The sequence below is a fragment of the Conger conger genome, chromosome 8 (genome assembly GCF_963514075.1).
Source record: "Conger conger chromosome 8, fConCon1.1, whole genome shotgun sequence".
Taxonomy (NCBI): domain Eukaryota; kingdom Metazoa; phylum Chordata; class Actinopteri; order Anguilliformes; family Congridae; genus Conger; species Conger conger.
Genome location: NC_083767.1, coordinates 19,791,304 through 19,816,904, shown reverse-complemented (window position 1 = coordinate 19,816,904; position 25,601 = coordinate 19,791,304).

The following is a 25,601-nucleotide window of genomic DNA, read 5'->3' as shown; positions in this document are numbered from 1 at the left end:
CTGAAAGTACTTTGGAGGACACACATGCAGGTCTGCTTCCTGACAAATTGGCAGCCATCTTTGCAGCAGTGCGGTAGCATTTAGGCAACACCCATCATTAACTTTTACTCACGAGTGAATGGAAGGATGTTATTTCCTTAAGCAGTACTGTGAGCTCCATGATCAAAAACGGGCTCGTTAAAGTCAAAGTTAGTGATGTTAACAGTTTTATTTACTGCATTTTGATCAAATTCAGGTCACATTGGTAAATATAACGTGTGTACATTTAGATTCCTGTACAGGTATGGGGTATTAAATTAATTTCAGGAATAAATGATAACAAAGAATTCAAATGTGTAAATAAAAAAAGCAAAAATCAAAGCTTCTTCAATCCTTTTTCCCTTTTTTTGATAATTCCCTAATGTGAAATACAATCATCGCCTGTATCATTTGAGTAAAGTTCATTACAGACTTTTATCTCCCAGAGTGAGAAGGATTGTGCAGAAATAATGAAATAGATTGGGGTCAGTGAAAAAAAAACGACAATGTACTGGTTGGGGAAAAAGAAATACAGACAAATACCCTTTACTTTCTTTTGAAGGGATTTACATAATTTGACATGGCATTAGACTGGCTGAGACACAAATCTGTACTTTAATCCAAGTTGACACAAAGTGCTCGCTTTGCCATGTCATCCGGATCTTTGGGAGTATTCTGATGCTGCTCTACCTTCTCCTTTCAAAAGGGCTTTGCCTTAAAAAAAAAAGATCCAGTGCAACAAATTTTATCGAAAGCAAATGGAGAAAGAATCATGTTCCTACATTCATAATCTACAAAACAGTACAATTTAGGTTATGTTCACCTGTTTTACTATTCACTTTATAGTACATGATTATTACCTTCCGATTATCACCTTTCTAAATCACCATTATTACTTAATATATTATTAGACGCAATTACTGCTATGTCCCAGTAATTTTGGTTCAAAGGTAGCAATGGCATGAAGCAAATTTAAAATCAAACAAAAAGAGTCGACCGTAGCTAAGGAAACTAAAATTTTGAAGGCAACTGCTGTCGTTGATGAATGGAAAACTATTTATACAAAACCTGACGAGGGGCTCTGTTTAATGACAGCTTTCATGAAAGGGGTCTTTTTGTGTTGTACTAAGTCATTCTCCCTCTGGCACAGAAAGTTAATTTCTTCCAAACTTTGTGTGTGTTTATGTGGCAGAAATGCTATTTAAAATGTGTATAAAGGTATAAATTCATGGATTTTTTTGGTTTCATGGCTTAGTAATGCCTGTACCCAAAAATTAAATTTTTAAGTGTACATGTAAATCTATTCGGCAAATGTTAGTCTCCAGTGACTATATCCGGACTACATTTATAGCCAATGATCAAAGGAGATATTCATTTAAACTGTGAAGTTAAGCCTTTTCAGCCATATTTCCCTTTTTTATTTCCAATGTAAAGATTTTAACTGCTCACTGTATATAAGAGTTCTGATACACTTTATTCAGTACACCTGCACACCAGCATGTTGATTAAAATATCTAATCAGCCAATCATGTGGCAGCAACGAAATGCATAAAGGCATGCAGATGTAGTCAAGAGGTTTAGCTGTTTATCGGACCAAATGTCAGAATTGGGAAAATTTTTTATCTCAGTAACTACTTTGACCGTGAAATGAGTATTGGTGCCAGGCAGGGTGGTTTGAATATATCAGAAACTGCTGATCTCCTGGAATTGTCATGGACAAAAGTCTAGAGTTTGCAGAGAATAAAAAAAAACAAATAAGCAGCATTCTGCGGCAATAAATGCATTGTTAATGAGAGAGGAGAAGGGAGAGACATTTACATTTTTTTACATTTTTGTCATTTGGCAGACGCTTTTAATCCAAAGCGACTTCAGTTCATAGGTTCTACCACAAGTCAAAGCATCACATCCAGAACTAGGAAAATGCACATGGAATGCTGTTGTAAACATATAGTCGTCATCATAAGTGCTTTTTTTTTTTTTTTGGGGGGGGGGGTTTAGACAAGGATAGGGATATCAGAAAGGAGGGGCGGGGGAAATCAGGAGGGAGGACTAAGGTAGAGTTTGAACAGGTGTGTTTTGAGTCTGCGTCAAAATAGGGGGAGGGATTCTGCGGTCCTGACAGTGGTAGGCAAGTCATTCCACCACTGAGGAACCAGAACGGAAAACAGGAATGAACGTGCAGCTCGACCGCCAGGTGCACGTAGTGAGGGAACCATAAGGAGACCAGAGCTGGCAGACCGGAGTGGTCTAGCTGGGGAGTAGGGAGTGATCAAGGATTGTATGTAAGGTGGGGCAGTCCCCTTAGCAGCCTGAAATGCCAACACTAGGGCCTTGAAACGAATGCATGCGGCAATAGGAAGCCAGTGGAGGCCAATGAGAAGCGGAAGAGACTGGTCAAAGCTGACAGGAAGGTGACAGTAACGCAAATAACCAAGCATTACAACAGTGGTATGCAGAAGAGCATTGCTGAACACACAATGTGTCAAATCTCTAAGTGGATGGACTACAGCAGCAGAACACATAATATGTCTAAAAAATAGGTCTAATAAATACCTAGTCCTCAATGAGTGTATATTGTCTGCCAAACGGGTGTTTAAAAAAATATACAACATTTGTGTTTGAGAGCTCTTTGACAGAAGGTTACTGCCAAAGCCTGAATTGGACCACCATTTTATCTGTATGCAGACTCTCTATTCTTGATTGGTTGCTGTCTTTCTCCTTTTCAAAATAAAATCAAGAAACAATTAAAGCAGTTTTTTCTTCTTGGCCTTTGTTTTATGCTGCTGTCGGCTTTTACAGTTGTCTGCGCGTAATTTTGGTCGATGCTCAAGTATGTAACAACGTAGAGCCCCACCATATCTGTAATGAAGGCCAGCGACAGGAAGAGAAATAGGTGGTACAGAAGTGAAGCATCACGATACTGCAATGAGATAATGAGAGCACTAACACAGTGTGTTAAGACAAATGAAAAAGTATTAAAAAATAGTTCCTTTTAAATAGAGCATGAAGCTCCTTTATTGGACCCGCTTTCCTGTTGCTGAACAAGTCAAGACTGTGATTGCATACTTTCTGTTTCTGGATGGGACTAAGCAATAAGATGGCTGCCCTCTGGGCATACAGCAATACCATTACTCTTGATGGATTTCTGCTACTTCAGATATTCTCAGTAGATGTAAAATGCCACGAGGCCTGATTAATGTATGTCATGAGGCTTCAGGCTGCGGATGATGCTTTGCAACCAGAAAAGGATCTCTCTCTTTTTTAAAAGGATCTTTTTTTTTTTTCGCATGTCAGATTGACTGTTTGTCATCCAGTTCATACCACAGAAGGTATTCTACAATTCCATTGGTCATCTGACCATGACATGTTGACTGAGTGGATATACATAGAATGTACACAAATGCGATACTTCTCTGCCCAGACTGATGAATCAAGCAGATTGCCATCAATATTGTGTGCTGAGAGAGTCAGGTGCATTGTGCATCAATGTTAAAAATATCTTGAAAACATTTGAAATGTAAGATGAAACAAAGATGCCAATTTATTTTCTACTTTTACAACTGAAAGTGTTTCATTAAAATTGCACCCATGGTTTGCATTATCTTGACATGGTTTGCATTTCAAATTGCAACATACTTTATTGAACTATAATGCCTGTTCTTCATGTTTATACAAATATTATTTATTTATGTATTTAGCTTTTAGCTTCATTCAGTTTCAAGCTCACGTCCTCTTTGTGAGAATGCTATCCTTGAATAGATTTCACCAGAGAAAGCCAATAGAGACTATCCCCGGTAGTACACTGGTTTGGATCCATTCAATACATCTCGCAACCCACAACTAATTGTTTCAGCGAAGTGAAATCATTACAAATACCACGTTGATAGTAATAAATAAATACACAATTTGACAGACAAGTACTTATGTTTCTGCCCATCTGGCTGTCTTTCTTGCGTGTGTATTTTGTTTGCTGAGATCACTTTTTTTATCTGTCACCACCCACCAACACCCCACCCCCAACAAGACTAGTGCAAGTTTCTCTGGTGACTCTAATTGGAAAATAGCTTCAGGCTTTCCCTGGGCAGTAACCTCAAATGTCTCATGTTGATTAGTAGCAACTTGAAAAAGTTGAGAAGCAAGCAGAGGGCTCCAAGATTTATTGTTTCTCTGGAGGGTAATCCTTGTGTCTCTTTGATGTGTGAACATTGACCAGTATGCCAGAAGAGAGATTGGTTCCGTGACAATTAATGCCCACTACTCGTGTTTAAGTTCAGTGACTTTGAGTGATGAGGGATACAAGTTATTTTCAGTTACTGAGCATTACAGTACGTAAATGGGACGCCCAGTATTTTTGCTTAATGTTTAATCCAAGATGAGTAAAAGGCCTGCAATCATAAAGTATAATTGTTTCCAATTGACCTCCCCAGAATATAAACCCACAGTGGGGCACTCAGAAATATTGTTTTATGGTGAGCACACATTCAGTTACCATAGATGATCAAAGGTAAAACGATGCAAAGTACTATTCTTGAACATGTAATCTAAATATAGAATACTGTGGGTGTTTACACATGAAGACTGTTTTACATATACATTTTTACAATTGATGTTTCCTCTTGCAACACAGTGCTGCAAATAAAATTTTATGGAATTATTAAATCTGCACTCATTAATGACAACATCAGTTCCAAATTCATTTCAGGCTTGTCGTAATAGATTATAATGAATAGAATTGAAATAGTGTAGTTTATGCTTATTCCGCTTGTGTCTCTGCATCAAATGCCCATACGGCTTTGTTGTGAAACTGTGGATTTCTTGATTAATGTTCATTAGAGTAACCTGTCAATTATGTGTCTGACATATAATTACTTATACTAAATAACTTTATATTTCAACATATTGTCTGTAGCCTAATGAAGTACATATGTCAGCACTGGTGACATTTAGCATTTGTAGGGCCCATTTCTTAGATTAGTGACACTGATAGCCACTACACAACATATGGTAAGCTCTTGCTAATTGCTAACTGTCATTCCAATTTACATTTTAGGGATATTTATAGTAGATGGAGCCAACTCTGTATTTGCTCTAAAATATGTTTACATTCACAGTGGAGAAACTGTTCCGGTGATGTTTACCCTCTTGCAATTTTTCACAATAAGAAAGTCCTTTTTTTGTTGTACACACACAATAATACATTTTAAAAGCACCCTAAAATCTGAGCCTCTATTTACTACAGATGTTCTTTATCATTTGTACAAACTACGTAAACTAACAAAAGCAAACAACTGACATTGACAAGAATGATATTGATTGTTAAACAACACTTCGTAGCACACGCATTTTAGACATTTATATTTGCAGAATAAAGGATGAATTAGTGAGTGGGCTCGAATCTCATGTTGGAACTCTATATCAGTATGCTTTCCTCTGAGCATTAGTACAGAGAGTAACCTTCAGCGCAGTGACTAACAATGAACATTTTCTGCATTTTGTTATAAAAACGGGGGTTGTGCTGCATTGGGCATGTTTCTGGCGCTGATTCAGTAAGCACTTGCATCGATAATTATTTGTGTAGATAACTATTTGATGCAATCCTTACCATGGCAACATATTGTAAATAATGGGCTCTCAGCCAACAAAAGCACAATAATAGTGGGTTAATGTAAATTCTTTGTTGAATCCCAGCATTGTCTGAAAGCCTTAAGTGTAATCTTTGAAAATAAGTCTCTCCAATATTTAACGTGCTCAGAAACTGGTCAATGAATGGTCTGAAATAACTTTCTCTCATACATATCTTCCATAAGTATATATTTAAGTTTGTAATTTCAGAAAATGCACGATGCAGACTCAACACACACATACACACATGAATAAATAAATAAACACCTAGCTTACAGTATATGCTATACTTATGGTAATGTGTAAGTATCAAGCTTGCATAAGATGAAAAAAAAGGGACAAAGGGAACGTATTATTATTATTCAACACCATAAATCCCATAAATACCACCATCATCCACATTCATTCATTCATTCATCACACAAGGCTCATGTACGAACTATGCTCTGTGTATCGCAGTGCATTTTTTAATAAAATGTTTTATGTTGTTTTCTTTTTACATCAATGTCTCATGTACTTCCACTGATACAAGTGACATGGTGCTTGGCTGGGCCCATGCTGCTGTTGTCACGCTTTGGTGCCTAATGCCTACCCTGAGGTGTGCTGTTGTAGAGGCTTCGTTTTCGCAAAGGACAACATCAAACACCATCCCTGGCCTCCGCCTTGACTTTGCGGGTGAGCAAGTGGTGCGAATGGACTGTTATCAAACTCGATGTTCCCGCTGTTTTTTGCAACTGCTGCTTATTAGTCCATTGGTATCACTTTGTTTTGGGGCAGTCTGGTATTGATGTTTCACTCTGGCAGGTAAACAGATGAGAGATGTGAACAAAAGGCGGGAAGTTCATGGATCTGTTTCAGCGACCGATCTGATTAAAATCTTGGGGCTATCAACCTTATTTCCAAGGGCCCCTTGTTATTCATTGGAGGAGTAAATTAAATGCTCAAATCAATATGCTCACAACTCATTTAACTAATGAGATGTGCAGTGGCCGGTGGGGAAGACATTTGTAGGAGTTTTTTTTCCTTTTTTTGCATTTGTGTACAGTAGTCTTGAAGTTTGCTTTCATTTCTAATGAAGGAGTGCACAACAGCAAGCAAATTAGCAACAAGCAAATTAAACACAAATTAAAAACACACAACAGTAATGCACACTTGTAGGGAAAGCGGGCTCAAGAATGATTGGCACCCTTGATAAACATGCACATAAAATGCTGTAAACTCAAAAATAATAGTTATTGACATAAGCTTTCTTTTCCAACATGTGTAAAGCAGTCTCACAGTTTATTAACACTTTGCCCCCCCAGAGAACAATTCCCAGAGAGACTCGTACCATTCAGAAACTTGAGACAGTGTACACAAAAGTTATACTAAAATACAATACAAAAAAAGTGTTTGCAGTTCTGCAGACAGAAAAGGCTTGTTAATGAGAGACGTCAGAGGAGAATGTGTAGACTGGTCAAAGCTGACAGGAAGGTGACAGTAACGCAAATAACCACACATTACAACACTCTGAACACACAACACATCATAACACTAAGTGGATAGGTTACAGCAGTGGAAGTCTAAAAAATAAGTCTAATAAATACCTAATAAAGTGCTCACTGAGTGTAAATGAGAGCATGTTTTTTTTTAAAGCTAAGAATCTAAAGTGCTGTACTCGCAATGAGAGAGTATGTTTAATAATCGGGCATCACCGTCACAGTCATTATCTTTTAAATATGAACGCAACACTAATTTGGAACGTCGACGTCTCAACAGCATGATTGGGGTTAATGAGTTCATGGAATCAACCAAAGTCCTACATTTTTCAAATAAAAAAACTGGTTCCACAATTATTGGCACCCCTGGTTTAACACTTTGTGCAAACACCCCTGGCAAAGATGACGGCCATGAGTTTTTTCTTAGAATTTGCGATAAGGTTAGGGGCAGCCTGGAGCATTGTGGTTAAGGTAAATGACTGGGACACGCAAGGTTGGTGGTTCGATCCCCGGTGTAGCCACAATAAGATCCGCACAGCCGTTGGGCCCCTGAGCAAGGCCCTTAACCCTGCATTGCTCCAGGGGAGGATTGTCTCCTGCTTAGTCTAATCAACTGTACATCGCTCTGGATAATCTGCCAAATGCCAATAATGTAATGTAATGTAATGTAATGTAATGTAGAACACATTTGGAGGGATTTTTGACCATTCTAAAACTATAATGAAAAACCTTTCAAAAACATTGTTATCCTTGGGATACCCCCCTCTTCAGTTCAGGCCACTGGTTTAAGTCTGGAGACTGAGATATTGCAGAACATGATTATTGTTTTTACTTAACCATTCCTGTGTGGATTTTGATCTGTTTGGAGTCATTGTCCTGCTGGACAATCTACCTATGACCAAGACTCAGCATACTTGCAGAGGCAGCCAGATTTTCAGCCAAAATTCAACTTTGTTGAATAGTTGATATTAAATAGTGCCCCTGGACCACTGGCAGCAAAACATGTCCAAAAAATCAATGACCAACCACCATATTTGACAGTAGGTATGAGGAGCTTCTTGTATGCATTCCATTCAATGTTGGTCTCATCTGACCAAAGCAGTTCTCTTCCAGTCATAATTCCAATGAGCAAACTCAAGATGCTTGGTTTTGTTTATTGTGCTCAGTAATGGCTGTCTTCCTGCCTCCATACCAAGAGTTTGTTGGTATGGAGGTGACATTTCATGTTTTTGGTTTTTTTTGGTGACCCCAGGACACAACCAATCTCTGCAATTCTTAAACTGTGATCCCTGGGTCTCCCTCACCATCTACCTTACCATCCATGAGGATAATAAGCATGTACCTCCTCTTCCTGGAAAATGTGCGCACATTCCCTATGATTCACGCCTTTTTATTATTGCATTTATTGCCAAGTTGTATGTCTAACCGTTTATGTACTTTATTGTACCCATGACCTGGCTGTGTGAGTTATTTGGCTTTTCCCATGCTGATGGTTGACAACGGGATTTTGCATGCTTGTCATCTCATTTCTATCCTCTAATTGTTTTGCCAATTTCACATTGTTTGATTTTAAACTTTTAGGGGAGCCAATAATTTTGACACTGGTGGTTTTCAGAAAAAAATCATAAATAAAAAAACATTAAAACATGAGAGTAAATGTTCTGAAATTAAAGTATAATTTTCCTGTATGTTCGATCATAAAATATAGATCATTATACATTGTTTATTATATGCAGCCTTTTTCTAAATTTTTATTAAAGATGCCAATAATTCTGGAGCACACTGCATTTCTGGCTCTCCCAAACAGTTCATTTAGTTTCTATTTAATTTAGAATTGATAAATAATTACATTGATAGCATACGTATGGTTACTGAGCTGGTTTAGGACTGTAATTGGACATTATTTTGGTAATTAAGTAGAATACATCCCTATACTGTCGTATATACTATACATACTGCTTTGGAGAGCAATGATGCATTTAGGGAGATGCCCTCTCTCTTTCTCTGCAATCAAACAGTTTTGTGCAACAGCTAGTCTGGCTCATATTTTCAATGCTCATATGTGCACATATTATTGGACCAGTGTTACCCCTTGTTGATTCAAACAGGTTTAGTGCAGACATCAAAGTACCAAACTGGGCAGAGCAGAAAAAAAATTGCATTGGCACAGGATGAAATTCTAAATTCCACTCATGCCCAAAAGTGGATGATGTAATGATCCCCATTAGCTCTGCCTGTTTTAGACTCTTGATTACAGAAGCAATGCTTTGTTCTTTAAAAAAATTTCTTGAATTATATTGGAAATTTAGAGGGATAAAATGGTGACTGCAAGCTTTGGTGACTGCACGCTTTTACTCATATCTAGATAAATTAATCTTACAGATCTTATCAGTGAGTATATTTCTGTCAATTATATAATAATAATAATAATAATAATAATAATAATAATAATAATAATAATAATAATAATCATCATCATCATCATCATCATAATCATCATTTCAAAAAGTCAAGGGATCAAAAGTGATGGCATAGGGATCATCATGATGTGTTTTATCGTCTGACAGACGTATTTGGCCATTATACCACATCCTACACTTTTAAGTGGATAGGAGGAGGTTAGATGTGTGGAATAAAATTGCATTCCATCCCATCACCTCAGCAGAAATTGCATTGAGAGCGCAATCCCATCTTCTTGACATCTTGTGTCATTAGCAGGCCAGTTCACGCCGTAATGCCATCGCTGCGCTGTGATTACAGCAGGGGTTTACAGAGGCAATGGGATCAGGCTTAAAATGACCCTCCATCAAATGGAGAAGTTATTGACAAGCAGCTGCCATTGTGCTAAATGAGTTCCACCAAAACTAAGGGAGCAGGAAATATTTCAGGGACCATAAAATATTGATATCGGTGGGTGGCTCATATTATATATAAAAATAAATCTAAGGTTTACATTAATGATAAATAAAATAAAAAAATACAATGCATGGCCAATGGGTCTCTGTGATACACTATGCCTCAAACATGTTTTATTACGCAGATATTTATTTATTTATTTATTCAAGTCATTACATTTGACAAGCTGTCAGAATCAAAGCTTTTCTGAGCCCTGTTGCCTGGAGTGGCTAATAACCATCGCTCCCAGCGTTTGATATTCTTTTTCTTTTCTTAAAGAGCATGCGACTGTAATGGTATTTCACAGTCGGTCCTCTGGGTGCAGAAATATGTATTGTTCTTTTCAGCTATTTCATGAGAATGAGGTGTGGTACAGGGGTCTTCACCGGGGAGACCTTGTCTTTTGAAAGTACCTTCATGACAGGAATGTTAATGAGAAATTTGAGGACAAGCTACTATTCAGAACCACCTCTCACCTTCATTTGAGTCGGAAATATCTTGCCTAGTAATTAGTTGTGATCTATTCCAAATGCGGACCAGAGTCAATACTATAGTCGGCAGTTTACAATGTTGTCATTACTTATTACTAGATCCTCACACATTTTCAAGATACGTAACAGTGACAGCATAGGTGAAAACATTGTCATAACTTGCATACTGGAAGAGCATCTAAGATACAGTCCCCTCAAAAAGTATTGGAACAGCAAGGGAAATTATTTTGTTTTTGCTATATACTGAAGACAATTGAGTTTGAGGTCAAAAGACGGACATGAGATGACAGCTTAGAACATATCACCTTTTGTATCAGGCCACCCAATATTTCGGTGAGCAAAAGTATTGGAGCATGTGATTGACAGGTGTTTCTTGTTGCCCAGATGTATCCTGTTAGATTGATTGGTTAAACAATACATAGTTCTGAATGTCTACTCTTGGTTTTAGCCTTGGGTTTTACCTGTGAAGACTGCATTTGTGTTAGAAAAGATAAACAAACATGAAGACCAGAGAGCTGTCTTTGGGAGAATAGCTGCTGTACTGAGCAACAGACATCGAACAGGTTGACCAAGGAAGACAACAGCAGTTGATGGCAGAAACATTGTGAGAGATAAAAACCCACAAAACATCTGTCAGTCAGTGGCATCACAAACAATCTCCACAGGGCAGAGGATACGGTATCTCAATAAACTGTTCAAAGAAGACTCAAAGAACAGAAATATAGAGACTATACCACAAGATACAAACCGTAACAGGTAACAGTCGTAAGAATTGGAAGGCAAGATAATTGATGCAGTTATTGCAAGCAAGGGATATGCTACTGAATATTGGAATATTGTGTTATTTACTTTCATTTACTTAAATACTCTCTGTTCCAATACTTTTGCTCACCTAAAAATTTGGTGGTCTGATAAGGTGCTAAAGTAGTTTAACACATCCAGGAGTAAATAAAAGCTGAAATTCTGAATTCTTGTCTCTTGTTCATCTTTTTATCTCAACCCCAAATGTATTCAGTGCATTGCAAAAACAATTAATTGGCCGTGCTGTTCCAGTACATTTGGAGGGGACAGTATATCGGCAAGATTCATTGATTGCCTCCACCATTTCCCCTGTCTCAAGTAACACATAGTTATCCATTTTCTTTTGTTCATGAAAAACTTCCTGATGTCCATAGCGAGACACACTGTGAGTAGGCAAGTATGTAACATATACCACCTATATTACTTCAGGTGTGTTTGCAATGCAGAATGAAAATGTCATTTTTCAAGTTTATGCTAACAAATTCAACATAATTGAAACTGGACAAAGCACCAATTTAGGTTATTTAGGCAGCTTGAGTATCCTTTCGAATCAACAAAAATGTAACCTGTAGAAGTAGTAGAAAGAGATCACTTTCCCAAAACTGCAAATTAAAAACTGCATGATTACATCTAGATAGGTAAGATACAGAAAACAGTGTTAAATTAATACACATATATCGTTGTACTGTTTGCATTTCTATGGGAACCTTGGATGCACTATTTTAGAAATAATGGGTTAAATCCCTTGCTGCCACAGAGACACTCTGGACTCCTCAAAAGGTTGAGAAACATTATACAATTATACATGGTGCCAAAAGATGCTCACTGAGGGACAGTGTTTTTCTATAACTTTCTGCTGACATATAATGACTGAATCTACTTTTGTCAAAAATATTTTCAGAGAAAAATGTAAAACTTTTGTATTTATAAAGCTGACTGTATTCCATTGTAACCATAGCTAAAAGCTAAAAATGCTAAAAGCACCACCTTTTTTAAGTCACATGCTAAAAGCTGAGTAATTTTTGTTCAACTGAAAATTTGTTGAAATTTGGTATGTGAGGTTCTCTGACTTTGAGATTTTTTAAATTGACTGAGTGTCTGTCTGGAATTTACAAAATTAGGCTGGAGTGGACTGTTTGCAGTGATAACACTGTGATAATGCATGGTTGAATGGGCAGTTTGATTTGGAAACCATATGGCAGAAGTCATTTTGATGAGGCCCATCATTGAAGAGAAACATTGTATGACAGTGCAGCATTCAAAACAATAAATTAACTAACCACAACAAATATGAACATAGAGTGAGAATAAACAGAAGCAATGAACAAAAACAAAATAGGAATCTCTAAAAAAAATATTTACTTTACTGTCTTGACAAAGTTAATCCAACTGAAAGCACATAAAACAGATAAGTACCAAGCTTTCTCTGTACATATACTGTAGGTTCTGATAAGCTTAATGCTAGTCGATGGATCATTATTCTCTCATTTAAATAAGCCAGTCACCTCCGCATTGGCTCATCTCCTTTGTGTGAACACTATTAAAAATGGCATCACCCAATGTCTCCATCCTATTAATAAGGTGACAAACTGTTAGTCCTGAAAATAAATCTGTAAAGCTCTCTAAAACTTTTCTGTTTTTGAGTTAAGTCAAGTAAAAATATTATATTGATACATTATCATTATACAGGCATTGTAAAACAGGGAAAAATCTATTTAACAGATTTTCATAACAGCCAGTTAGTTTGTCCGTATGGTGCTACATAAAAAATACAAAATAAACTGTATCTGCTTAACTTTTCAGGTAGAAGAAAATGTTGTACAAGCTGTGTAAATGAAGTTGAACAGTTTCCACTTGAGCAAGTGTGGTGTTTTCCACCTGGGTGAGTCCTTTTGAGTAAACACAGGATAGCATGTCTGTTGTATATTATTTCTCACAAGAACTCATTGCTGACAAAAGTCGTAACATTGCAACTCTATGAACCTAATGGGCATCACTTCTATTCTGTGTAGTCCTGTTTTTGTTGTGTGGGCATAGCAACAAGACAAATTTGGATAGCTGATTTGTGTCACACACATATGGAAGCTCCATGCTGTCGAGGTCCCATGTTTTTGAACAAATGCCTCAGTTTGAAATGCATGTTTACAAAATCCAAAGCGGTGAACCTTTATGCTTTCGGCTTTATTATATATGTACCGATGGATTTTTAGAAATCTTATTAGTGTGGAGTCACAGCACTTTTTCAGTTGGACTGCTCACAAAGACCATGGTGATGAATGACAGTACAATATCATTATTTTACTCTTGGTAGGTGCATGCACCACTGTATCATTACCTGTGCATATTTTACAGAAGCTGTGTATAGTACATCCTCTTTAGTGTACAATAAAACAAATAAAAGAATGATGTGCCAGGCTGGCAATCAAATAATTCACTGCAGGATAAAGGAAATCTCATTGAATAAGTTAGCAATTTGTTCTGATGTTGTAAAACACAGTGAAGATTTTAAACAGTGCCTTGGGCTGGCTCTGTGAGCAATTAAAATCCATGACAACAAGCATTTATAAGAGTCATCGATTTGTAGCATGCTAAGCACTTCACTTTTCTTAATTTTCATATATGTGTGTGTGTGTGTGCGAGTGTGTGCAAGGCTGTGTCAAACTGAGTGGTATTGAGAGAGGCAGCATTATACTACCTGTCATTCAAAGTGCTGGAGGAAATGTCGTTTGAGGCCCATTTGGTGGATAACATTTGGACTGGAGGTGCTGCAGAGTAACCTGGGCCTCCCTGTTGGTATGACTAAGTGAACCATTGCCCCGCAGGCTGGTACTGAACTCCAAAATGCAGACCCTAACCCTGTGAGACCCAGACATTGATGTAACTGAAACAACAATATTGTATTCTCTAGTTGAAAAAGTCCTAAATACAGTATGTTGCTAAAATATAGATTTGGGCCTAAGAAGCTGGGAAATGTTGTCCAAAACTGATATAACAGATAATTGGCAAAAATGGTACCTGAAAAGAAATGTTGCAACACTGGGCCTCACAGGGCTAAGAGGCCATTGTATCTGGAGAGGAAGATAGGCGACCAGGGTCTCAGAAACCATGATCCAACCCGTAAACTGCCTATGCCATTTGCGGTACGTACCGCCACAAGTGTGCAGAAGCTTCGGGGTTGAGCGACAGGCCTTGGGAGGGGACAGCAAATCGGTACCACTTCTTTGATGAGCCAAGAAAGTGCCCGTAGCTCCATACCCCTTGACGGATTTCTTGTCTCGCCCGTGGCAAAAACTCAAAACAACAATAACAACAACAAAAAGAGAATAGGGCTGAATCAGTCACAGGCTCCTGTCCCTCTTGGGGATGACAAAACACCTGGAGCAGAACACGCTTTGTTTTCTTTTCACTTCAGTCAGACTACACCCCCACCCTCCTTCTCAAGTGGGCTGGTGATTTATGACTGAGGTAGCCCCTGTTGAGGTGAGGACCAAGCAACAGCCAAACAGAAGCACGGAACAGAGTTGCTGCAGCCTCGAACAAGGAGAGAATGAGCCGATGGGCTGAAAATCCAAGCCCTGCCGGAGTTACATGGTGTAGACTGAGGCTCAAACTGGGTTAACAGTAAAATGGCCAGTGTCATTTAAACTCTAACAGAGTACAAATGAGTCCAATAGGGACCATACAGTACGTACTCTGCAAGAGTTGATATACGACTAAACATTTTAATATCCTCTGGGGATCTACCGCAAGTTAAAATTTTGTATTGCATTTGCCTGGCTTTGCTTGTGAATTTGAGACTCGGAATGCATTCTGAATATGAAAATTCACTGAATTAAAGACTGTGCCCATTAAATGACCATTGAAAGATCATTATGTGTTTTTACCTCATACTGTAACTTACTTATTCTACATTCATAATCCAACAATCACAATCACTTTTTTATGGTTCCAAAACCATTTACCTTACAATATACCACTTGTTTTCAGGTAGAAAAGTCTAAATTCACTCATCATATATCCTATAGTGAAGACAAGGCAATTATGTTAGCTGACTATTAAAGACTAATATTCGAACACACTTTCTAGAACACAATATATATATATATATATATTATGTTCAAAATAACACATTCAAATGGAACATGAACAAGATGTTCAAATCTGGGGTCAAGGCAATCCACCTTACCTATAGATACAGTTGTGTTCAAATAAATAGCAGTGCGTTAAAAAAAAGTGAATAAAGTGCAAATATTTTTTAATAGCTTTTAGTTCAATATTTCAAAGGTAGTGGAAACATTACACATTCAATTCCAAATCAATTCCAAAATCAAGTCTGCGTTATTCTTTTACAGGAAGCAGAGAAAAGGAATATTAATCTGTTTGAAAAAAATGGCAGTGTCGACATTTTTCTCTTCAAACTGTATAAACTGAAGAAAATTACTGAACGAACATTTAGTTGCATAACCATTGTTGCATAACCACTGCTGCACGTCTGCGTTGCATCAAGTCAACCAACTTCTGGCACGTAGAACCAGGTATTTCAGCCCAGGATGAACATTCCACAGTTCCTTTTAATTTTTGGGTTTTGCTTCAGAAACTGCATTTTTACACACGTTTTCAATGGGTTGAGGTCAGGGGGATTGTCTGACGTCCTGTCGACGACCACTAGACCCAAAAAGAACAATTTTACTCTCATCAGTCCCCAGAATGTTACACCATTTCTGTTTGGGCACATGCCCTTTTTTCAACAATGGGCTTCTAAGTGATAGCTTAGTGATATCAAACGTCTAACGTGTAACAGCACTTACAGGTAATTGTAGATCAGCTTTGATCTTTCTGGAGCTGATGAACGGCTGAATCTTTGCCATTCTGACTATTCTTCAATCTGTTTTAACAGTAGTTGCTCATTTTCTTCCGCTTGTTTCTGGTTTTTGTTGCCATTTTAAAGCATTTGAGATCATTTCTGCTCTGCGTCCTATAATTTGCTGCACTTCTTTATACATTTTCCTCTCTCCAATCAACTTTTTAGAAGGAAATATATTTTATAACAATGTGTGAAACATTTGCTTCCCTTCTTCCTTAATAAAAGACACGTAATGACACCCATTTTTTTCACAGAATGAATGGTCTATTTAAACTTTAAATTTACACTGCAATTATGTTAAACACGCCCCTTTCAATGAATGAGTCAATTACTCCGAACAAGCAGTGAGTCATGACAGTTGGGTCTGTTGTTTTTCTATTACACTACTACATCTACAAGTAAAGTATTTGCCATGCAGAAATATCACTACTACTAACAATAATAATAATAATAATAATAACTACTGCACTGCTATTTTCTTGAACACAACTGTAGGTACCACCATGAGGAGCCATCTGTACATCGAAAAATGTCCTCGGCCACGTTTCCCGACAACGGTGTGTCTTAGAGTTTTAGAACGACTCAAAAGGTATACCTTACTAAAGTTGTTACTTTTCTAAGTATGTTCCCCAAACTATCACTTAGGCGGTTGCTTAAGGCATAGCTTCTACATGCGACGTTTACTAGGCCCATCGACTCGCTCTAAGATCAATTATGCACTCCATGCAGCGACTGCTTGACTGCATTATGAGAGAAAGTAGTGTTATTTATGAATAAAATAATGCAGGAATACTTAAATGCAATGTTTTATTACGACTGGTGGGAACGTATTCATATAATTAAAAACTTTCAAACAAAATTATCCAACTGAATATATAATTTGCCAAATGATACGGTTTGTGACTACGTAATCTAGCAATACGCCTTTTTTGGCATGTTATGTTTTATTTACATTGTTTTAATATCTTTGTCATCATGGTGCCTTAAATGACTTTGCAATCAGGGTTGATTTGTCAGAAGCACCATCACATTACTGGTGTAATTCACTATTTTCTCTGATTAGCTGATGTTTCTGATAAAGCGCACCAACAAGCAAAACGCCCACAGCTTCACCGCAAACGCAATAGAAATATTGTTAGACGTGGCACTGAATAAAGAAATCATCAGATTATGAATATCATTTAAAAGGCAATTAGGCAACATGTTCAATAAAGTGCAACATGCATCCTACATAATGTACAAAACAGTCCCACTAACAAAATTTTTGTCATATTATTAGCCAACTACAACTGTAGAATTATTAGTGTAGGGACTACAACTTCCACATTCCCACAGGAAAATTCTGCGACGTCCACTACGAATGACGTCTAACTTGGTTCAGCCAATCCCGTAATGGCGGGAGCAATAAATGGTCCCGTATAAGAGCAAGACACGTTCTTGGGATCTTTCTTCTGCTTTTTCTGCTTCTTCTGCTTCTTCTCTTCGACGCACCCTTTTTGGCCATTCGCTTCAGCTCATCTGCTCCGAGACTCGGACAGAGGCTGAATGCTGCACAGCGCACTACCAGGCCTACGGACACACCCAGTTACCTCGCGGTAACTACGTGGCCTATAGTGAGTGGAAATTGTTGTACGCGGAACGCTACATCAGTTTACCCCAATAAAGCTCAACAACGAAACAGCAACAAACTTTTACACCTGGAAAAGGACCAGCGGATCAGACGACAACGCGCTGCTAAGACGGGAACACCCCAGCCTGCGCATCTCTCCCGGACACCATTCACAGCACCATCGCCGCTTCTACAAGGACAGCATGTCTTTTGGATCCAGCAATGCGTATGGACTCAGTAAGAAAACAAACATTCAGGCATAGCCAGTGTTTAGTTTAGTCTTAACTGTTTTTGTGAATCTGTGTTTCAATATTTACCATCCTACCATTGTAATGTGTTTGGTTAGCTACATATATATGTACGTGAATTGATTCGCCGTCTTTTGTGCAGAGTAAAATATAGAGTAAACCTACGCCAGCAGTCCCTTCTCACAGCTAACTCTAACTCATTACCACACCCAGAACTCTAGCTTACTCAAGCTAGCTACTCCCACACACACACAAACATGCGCTAACTTAACCTACTAACTTCCCCTACTAATTCCCGTTAGTTCATCTGTTATGTGTTTGTATGTTTGTTTAATAAATATTTTATTAAACCCCAGTGTCCGTTTTGGAATCGCATAGACATGAGAGCCGAGTTAAAGCAGTCTTTCGAAGAACTTCCAACCTTCAGGTTATCGGTATGTTTAATCATTAATATTGGTTATTTTAATTATTAATTAAAGTACTAAATTTGTGGTTAGATATTTCTGATAATAGTAATTTTATGAGACTGATTACTTTTTGCAGTTAAACTGCTACACAACGTTTAACTGGCGCCCCGGTTTTGTAGAGAGAAAAATCCCTGCGTTATTTGGCCGCCCGTGCCAGGACCCTACATAATTTGGAGTCCCGTGCGAGGACCCCTACATTAGTGTACATACTACTTAACTGATTGCGATGTAACTAAGTGCAACAGCTGATTTCAGAGGCTTGCGGTCGTAACAGTGGTGGCCACTAGCGGAGTGAGCTGACAACATCGATAAAGTATAGCTAAGTGTGGTCCAGACCAACCTTATGAAAGTACGACCTACAGAGGTATATTTAGCCAAGAACTTTCGAGAAACACGCTGAAATGTTAAGGTACAGCTTAAGGTACAACTTACAAACAACGCAGCGTTAAGAAGGCTTCGGGAAATGCAGCCCTGTTATTTTTCTCAAAGCTCAATTGAAGGCTTAAACAAATATTTGACAACATCTATTTGCCAAGATTTGATTGACTCCCTTACCAGCCCCCAGCCCGGGTCTCCTGCCAAAGCAGTGTTTTGTGGCGAGATAAAACACGGGTCAAATTTGACCGGGACTAGATCTGTAAGAAACCCTGAACAATTATATACAGTGGTGTGAAAAAGTGTTTGCCCCCTTCCGATTTCTTCTTTTTTGGCATGTTTGTCACTCTTAAATGTTTCAGATCGTCAAACAAATTTAAATATTAGTCAAAGACAACACAAGTAAACACAAAATGCAGTTTTTAAATGAAGGTTTTTATTATTAAGGGAGAAAAAAAATCCAAACCTACATGGCCCTGTGTGAAAAAGTGATTGCCCCCCGTTAAAACATAACTGTGGTTTATCAAACCTGAGTTCAATTTCTCTAGCCACACCCAGGCCTGAATACTGCCACACCTGTTCTCAATCAAGAAATCACTTAAATAGGACCTGCCTGACAAAGTAGACCAAATGATCCTCAAAAGCTAGACATCATGCCGAGATCGAAAGAAATTCAGGAACAAATGAGAAAGAAAGTAATTGAGATCTATCAGTCTGGAAAAGGTTATAAAGCCATTTCTAAAGCTTTGGGACTCCAGCGAACCACAGTGAGAGCCATTATCCACAAATGGCGAAAACATGGAACAGTGGTGAACCTTCCCAGGAGTGGCCGGCCGACAAAAATTACCCCAAGAGCGCAGCGACGACTCATCCAAGAGGTCACAAAAGACCCCACAACAACATCCAAAGAACTGCAGGCCTCACTTGCCGCAGTTAAGGTCAGTGTTCATGACTCCACCATAAGAAAGAGACTGGGCAAAAATGGCCTGCATGGCAGAGTTCCAAGACGAAAACCACTGCTGAGCAACAAGAACATTAAGGCTCGTCTCAATTTTGCCAGAAAACATCTTGATGTTCCCCAAGACTTTTGGGAAAATACTCTGTGGTCTGACGAGACAAAAGTTGAACTTTTTGGAAGGTGTGTGTCCCATTACATCTGGCGTAAAAGTAACACCGCATTTCAGAAAAGAACATCATACCAACAGTAAAATATGGTGGTGGTAGTGTGATGGTCTGGGGCTGTTTTGCTGCTTGAGGACCTGGAAGACTTGTTGTGATAAATGGAACCATGAATTCTGCTGTCTACCAAAAAATCCTGAAGGAGAATGTCCGGCCATCTGTTTGTGACCTCAAGCTGAAACGAACTTGGGTTCTGCAGCAGGACAATGATCTAAAACACACCAGCAAGTCCACCTCTGAATGGCTGAAGAAAAACAAAATGAAGACTTTGGAGTGGCCTAGTCAAAGTCCTGACCTGAATCCTATTGAAATGCTGTGGCATGACCTTAAAAAGGACCTTAAAAAGGTTCATGCTCAAAAACCCTCCAATGTGGCTGAATTACAACAATTCTGCAAAGATGGGCCAAAATTCCTCCACAGCGCTGTAAGAGAGTCATTGCAAGTTATCGCAAATGCTTGATTGCAGTTGTTGCTGCTAAGGGTGGCCCAACCAGTTATTAGGTTTAGGGGACAATCACTTTTTCACACAGGGCCATGTAGGTTTGGATTTTTTTTCTCCCTTAATAATAAAAACCTTCATTTAAAAACTGCATTTTGTGTTTACTTGTGTTGTCTTTGACTAATATTTAAATTTGTTTGATCTGAAACATTTAAGTGTGACAAACATGCAAATAAAATAAAATAAAATAAAAATATCAGGAAGGGGGCAAACACTTTCACACCACTGTATATAACCAGACCAGATACAGGATTATCTTAGAAGAATCTCTTTACCATTGAAGAAGATATGTCTATTTCACCTTGTGTGTGTGGGTATGTGTGCACTCTCTCCTCCATATCATTGTCATGATCAAGGATATGATCAATAACCTCATAGACAGTGAGCTGGCTAAGGTGAGCTGTAACACCACAATAACATCAGTGCAGCTACTGGGCCCCTAACCCCCAAATTGCTGCAGGGGGCACTGGCCCCTGCTTGGTCGACTCAACTCTAAGGCGCTTCGGATAAAGACATCAGCGAAATAATTGTAATGTGCTTGTCTGCAAGAAAAATATATTCCCATGATGCTGTATGTGGGCATAATAGAAGAAGAGCTGCTGTGATGACAGAGCAAGGGGTATTCTTTATGAAGGACAAAGTCACTTGGATCATGTTTTTTCCCCATTATGATGGTTGATGTGAACATTACAATAAGTAGGTGTTATAAAGTAAACATGTTCCTAATAAAGTGCTCGGATAGTGTACTTTAAAATGCCAAATAATGTATTCAAAGGTGCACATAAAATTGGAAAAACATGGTAATTAGGGTCTCTGACTCCTTTCATATTTATGTGCATATGACCCATCGCAGAAGTCAAGTTAATTGTGTTGTACATACATGCTGAATTGAATGGGGCATGGGTATTCTGAAGCATCTGAAGATAAAGTCAGAGGGATAGCACCTTTATGCCATGAGTGACAGGCAAAGTCTTCAAATGCCACCACCCTTGTTAAACTAAGCAGCAGGAAACTGGAAAATTAATATATAAACATCTGAAAAAAAATGAGACGTATGCAAACAAATCAACAAGCTGACACTTGGTTTTCCAAACAATGTGCTGTCAGCCTAGGTTTTAAAAGATTAAAATGTATTTTCCTTGTATTCTGGCTCATTAAGAAATGTCTTCCATGGCTTATTATTGTGGCATATGTTTGAAATTGGTGTATTTCATTCTTGTTCATGGAAATTTGCATTTCCTTTTTTTGAGAAACGTCTTGTTCACCATGTCAGAATAAAGATGTGTTTCACCCACCCCCTCCTTTTTTACTTATTTATTTTCAAGGAAATGTTCCTTTAATTGTGCCATGTTGAAATGTTTATGCATTGAGTTATTGTTTCTCTGGGAATGAACTGAACACCCCGACCTACAATTATCATGTTCATGATGAAAAGTTGAGTCAAAAAAGGGATAAACATAAGGATGATTATCATGGCATCCTTTAATTTTGGTTTCTGGTTGTTGTATTTGCAGATCTCTATTCATACTCATACAGTGCAGATGGGTAAAAACGGAATTTGATGCCGCTCCTGGTTTTCTTTCATTTTAATGGGCCAACCATACTAGGAAGATTGGTAAAACTGCAGTTGAGGATATGGAAAATGGTAAAATTGATTTATCTAAAGTTACAATGAATGCCTCTCATGCACACACACACACACACACACACACACACACACACACACACACACACACACACACTGCAATGGCAATAGCCTTGGACTATTGGGGGTTCGGTGTCTTTCTAGGGGATCGAACCAGCAACCTTCCACCTGCCACACAACCGCTTTTGCTTCCTGAGATAATGGTGACCCCCAAGAGGTAATCTTACACCCTCTGTCATAAGCTTATGCATTCACAGTTGTGTATTATCTTGGTTTTACTTCCGGTTTGCCAGAGATTGGCAACTTTCATTTGCTGTTATTTTCTTTGGAAAGGCCCCCAGTCTTACTGATCTGGGTAGACTAGCACTTCAGAATTATTGATTGCTTTGTTGACTTTGTGTATATCCATATTTTTGTTTGACTGATTCCTCTCGCCTAGCCCTTTGATTTGTTTGCTGATCGGATTTTGACCATTGTTTGGTCCTTAACTACTTTCCTGCCCAGGCCTTTTTGTTCGCCCCAGTATATTACTTGTGTTTGACCCCGTTCACCCACCCTGATTTTGACTTTGTTTTGTTCCTCTGCTCACCGTATAGTGGCTCAGGTAATTTAGAGTGTTTCCAGCTGAATTGCATCCCTCCAACAGGACACTGTTACTTATTTTGCTTTATTATTTTTCCTTTATTTTATTGAATGCAACCACGGGAGGAGACCTGATCTCTGTTGGGGGTAACTACATTCTGCTTAGAGCCTGGTAAGCCTTCGAAGGCTAGCTGAGGTTTATTCAGGTTTGTTTGGCAGACAGGACCCTAGTTACTTGTCGGCCTGCAGTTTTTGTTTCATTCCCACTACCCGTTCTACATTCCATCTCCCAATCCTTTGAGCGAGTACTGCATTACTCGTATCCATTAAACCAATTAAATCATCCGTTACTCGTACTCGGAAGTATGTGTGACGTAACCTGGAAGTGGTGTCATTTAGTCCCCCATACTACATTGCAATTTGCAGTTCATTGAAACCAAGACTTTCACCTGAAACTACTACACTTTTGCACTCTTGTTATTCAGGTAAATCTCGATTAAATCTTTATCTGGTTAATCTTAACATTAATTTAAAAACTGAAATCATCTATATAAAACAATGTGTGTCCGTTTGTGAACACATAGCCGATGAAGCTTCCAACCACTAAAGTTACAATAACCAGCTTATTTCAATCCTGCTACTTCAACATTTTAGGAGCTAAAAATATATTCATTGTCACGATCATTAAAAAACTGTACTTTCAAGTATGACTGATTTATTTAACAACCCCGACCGGAGAATGCAGTACGTCTGACCCAAGTAGAAAGCCATACACAATGCCATTCATGCTTTGAAGTGTTTGGGGCATTATGGGTTTATTCAGCAGAGTAATCCTGCTTTGTGAAATTCCACCAGGTCACACTGCTAGCTAGCTAGAGCAGATGCTGTAGCTAAAATTGTATGCTGTGCTATACACTCAGTTTGCCCTTTATTAGGTATTTATTCAACTTGTTATTTAGACTTATTGGTCTTCTGCTGCTGTAGCCGATCCACTAAGAGGTTTGATGCGTTGTGTGTTCATATATGCTATTCTGCATACCACTGTTGTAATGTGTGGTTATTTGCGTTACAGTCTCCTTCCTGTCAGCTTTGACCAGTCTGGCCATTATCCTCGGACCTTTCCCATTAACAAGGTGTTTCTGTCTGCAGAACTGTTGCTCTCTGGACATTCTCTGCAAACTCTAGAGACTGTATTGTGTGAAATTCCAGAACATCAGCAGTTTCTGAGATACTCAAACCACCCTGTCTGCCACCAACAATCATTCCATGATCAAAGTCACTTAGATCAAACTTTTTCCCAATTGTGATGGTTGATGTGAACATTAACTGAAGCCCCTGACCCATATCTGCATTATTTTATCCATTGCATTGCTGCCACATAATTGGCAGATTTTGATAATAGAATAATAAGTAGGTGTTCCTAATAAAGTGCTCAGTGGGTGTACATGCATGTAGCAACAACAGCAATAAGCCAACAGGGTCCACCAAGATTAAGCGTTTAACGTTATCGTAGATTAACTCACATGAAGGATCAGAAACAGGTGTTGAGTAGTTAAACGTAGGCAAAGAATGCCTTCAGATCACAAGTAGTCTGACCAGAAAAATTGGTAGGACATAACAAGCAAGCTCACTAGCTAGCTACATTAACATTACAGCAATCTAGAAAATCGACTGCAAGCAACATGACCGCAAACAACATGACCGCAACAACAAACAAATCAAGCCGATGGTAATCGCCAACACGTGTCTGAACTAGGGTTGCCATATTTGATTTGTGAAAAACCAGGGGCCTCATTTATAAACGTTGCGTAGGCACAAAATAATGCGTACGCCACTTTCTAAGCAAACTTTGGCATTTATAAAAAACGAACTTGACGGGAAAATGTGCGGTCCTCCACGGAAACTCTGACCCATGCATACGCACATTAACTGGAGAAATGAGAAACTGTGCCTTTAATGCTCGTGACGTAAGACCAGGAAAACGGGAAGTGAAACAGGATGTAAAAAGGTATAAAGATTTGCCGGGAGTTGTGGCTGGGTATGGCTGCTGTAAGGACGTGCGTCGTCCCTGTTATACTTATTGAAGTGTTGTATTGTTGAATCACGCTATTCGGGTTCTCTCCCTTCCTAAGTGCAACACAACATTTGGCGACGAGAGAAGTCGAAAATGATACACAACAGATACCACTGTGTAAAATAAATCGAAATTGATTGTTGTTGATTGTACTCTTAAAGGGTTCTGATTTTCTGCATGTTTACACTAGGACTCGGAACTATACTGTCCTCTCAGGTCCTCTTTGCACTTGTTCTTGTGTTTAATTTGCACTTTGTACATCGCTCTGGATAAGAGCGTCTGCCATGCAATGTAATGTAATGTAATGAAATATTACCTCTCACGTATCATATACGAAGAGTTAATTTGCAAAAACGGACAAAAGCCTCTCTTACAACAAATAAACAAACAGCTGTTTGATTGATGCTCCCTGGAGTGCCCAAAAAATATGATTTAGGATGATAAATATAAACGGAGATGTTGTAGTAAAATAATCCCTCAAATATGTAGACGAATTGTTAAACAATACTTCATGTTATTAAATGTATTCTCATAAATAATATAGTGAACAGTCGGACAAATTGCGCTGCACTGATGCCGTCTACAATGCGTCAGTCGGGCAGATACGAGCATAGTTTCATATATTGTTATCATATTCATATATTATGTTTTATAATGTGTTTATTGTTATAAATTTTTGTTCGTTTTATCTCTTAATTTTGTAACTGTGTTTTCAATGGTGCTAGACAAATAACGTGTATTATTATTATTATTA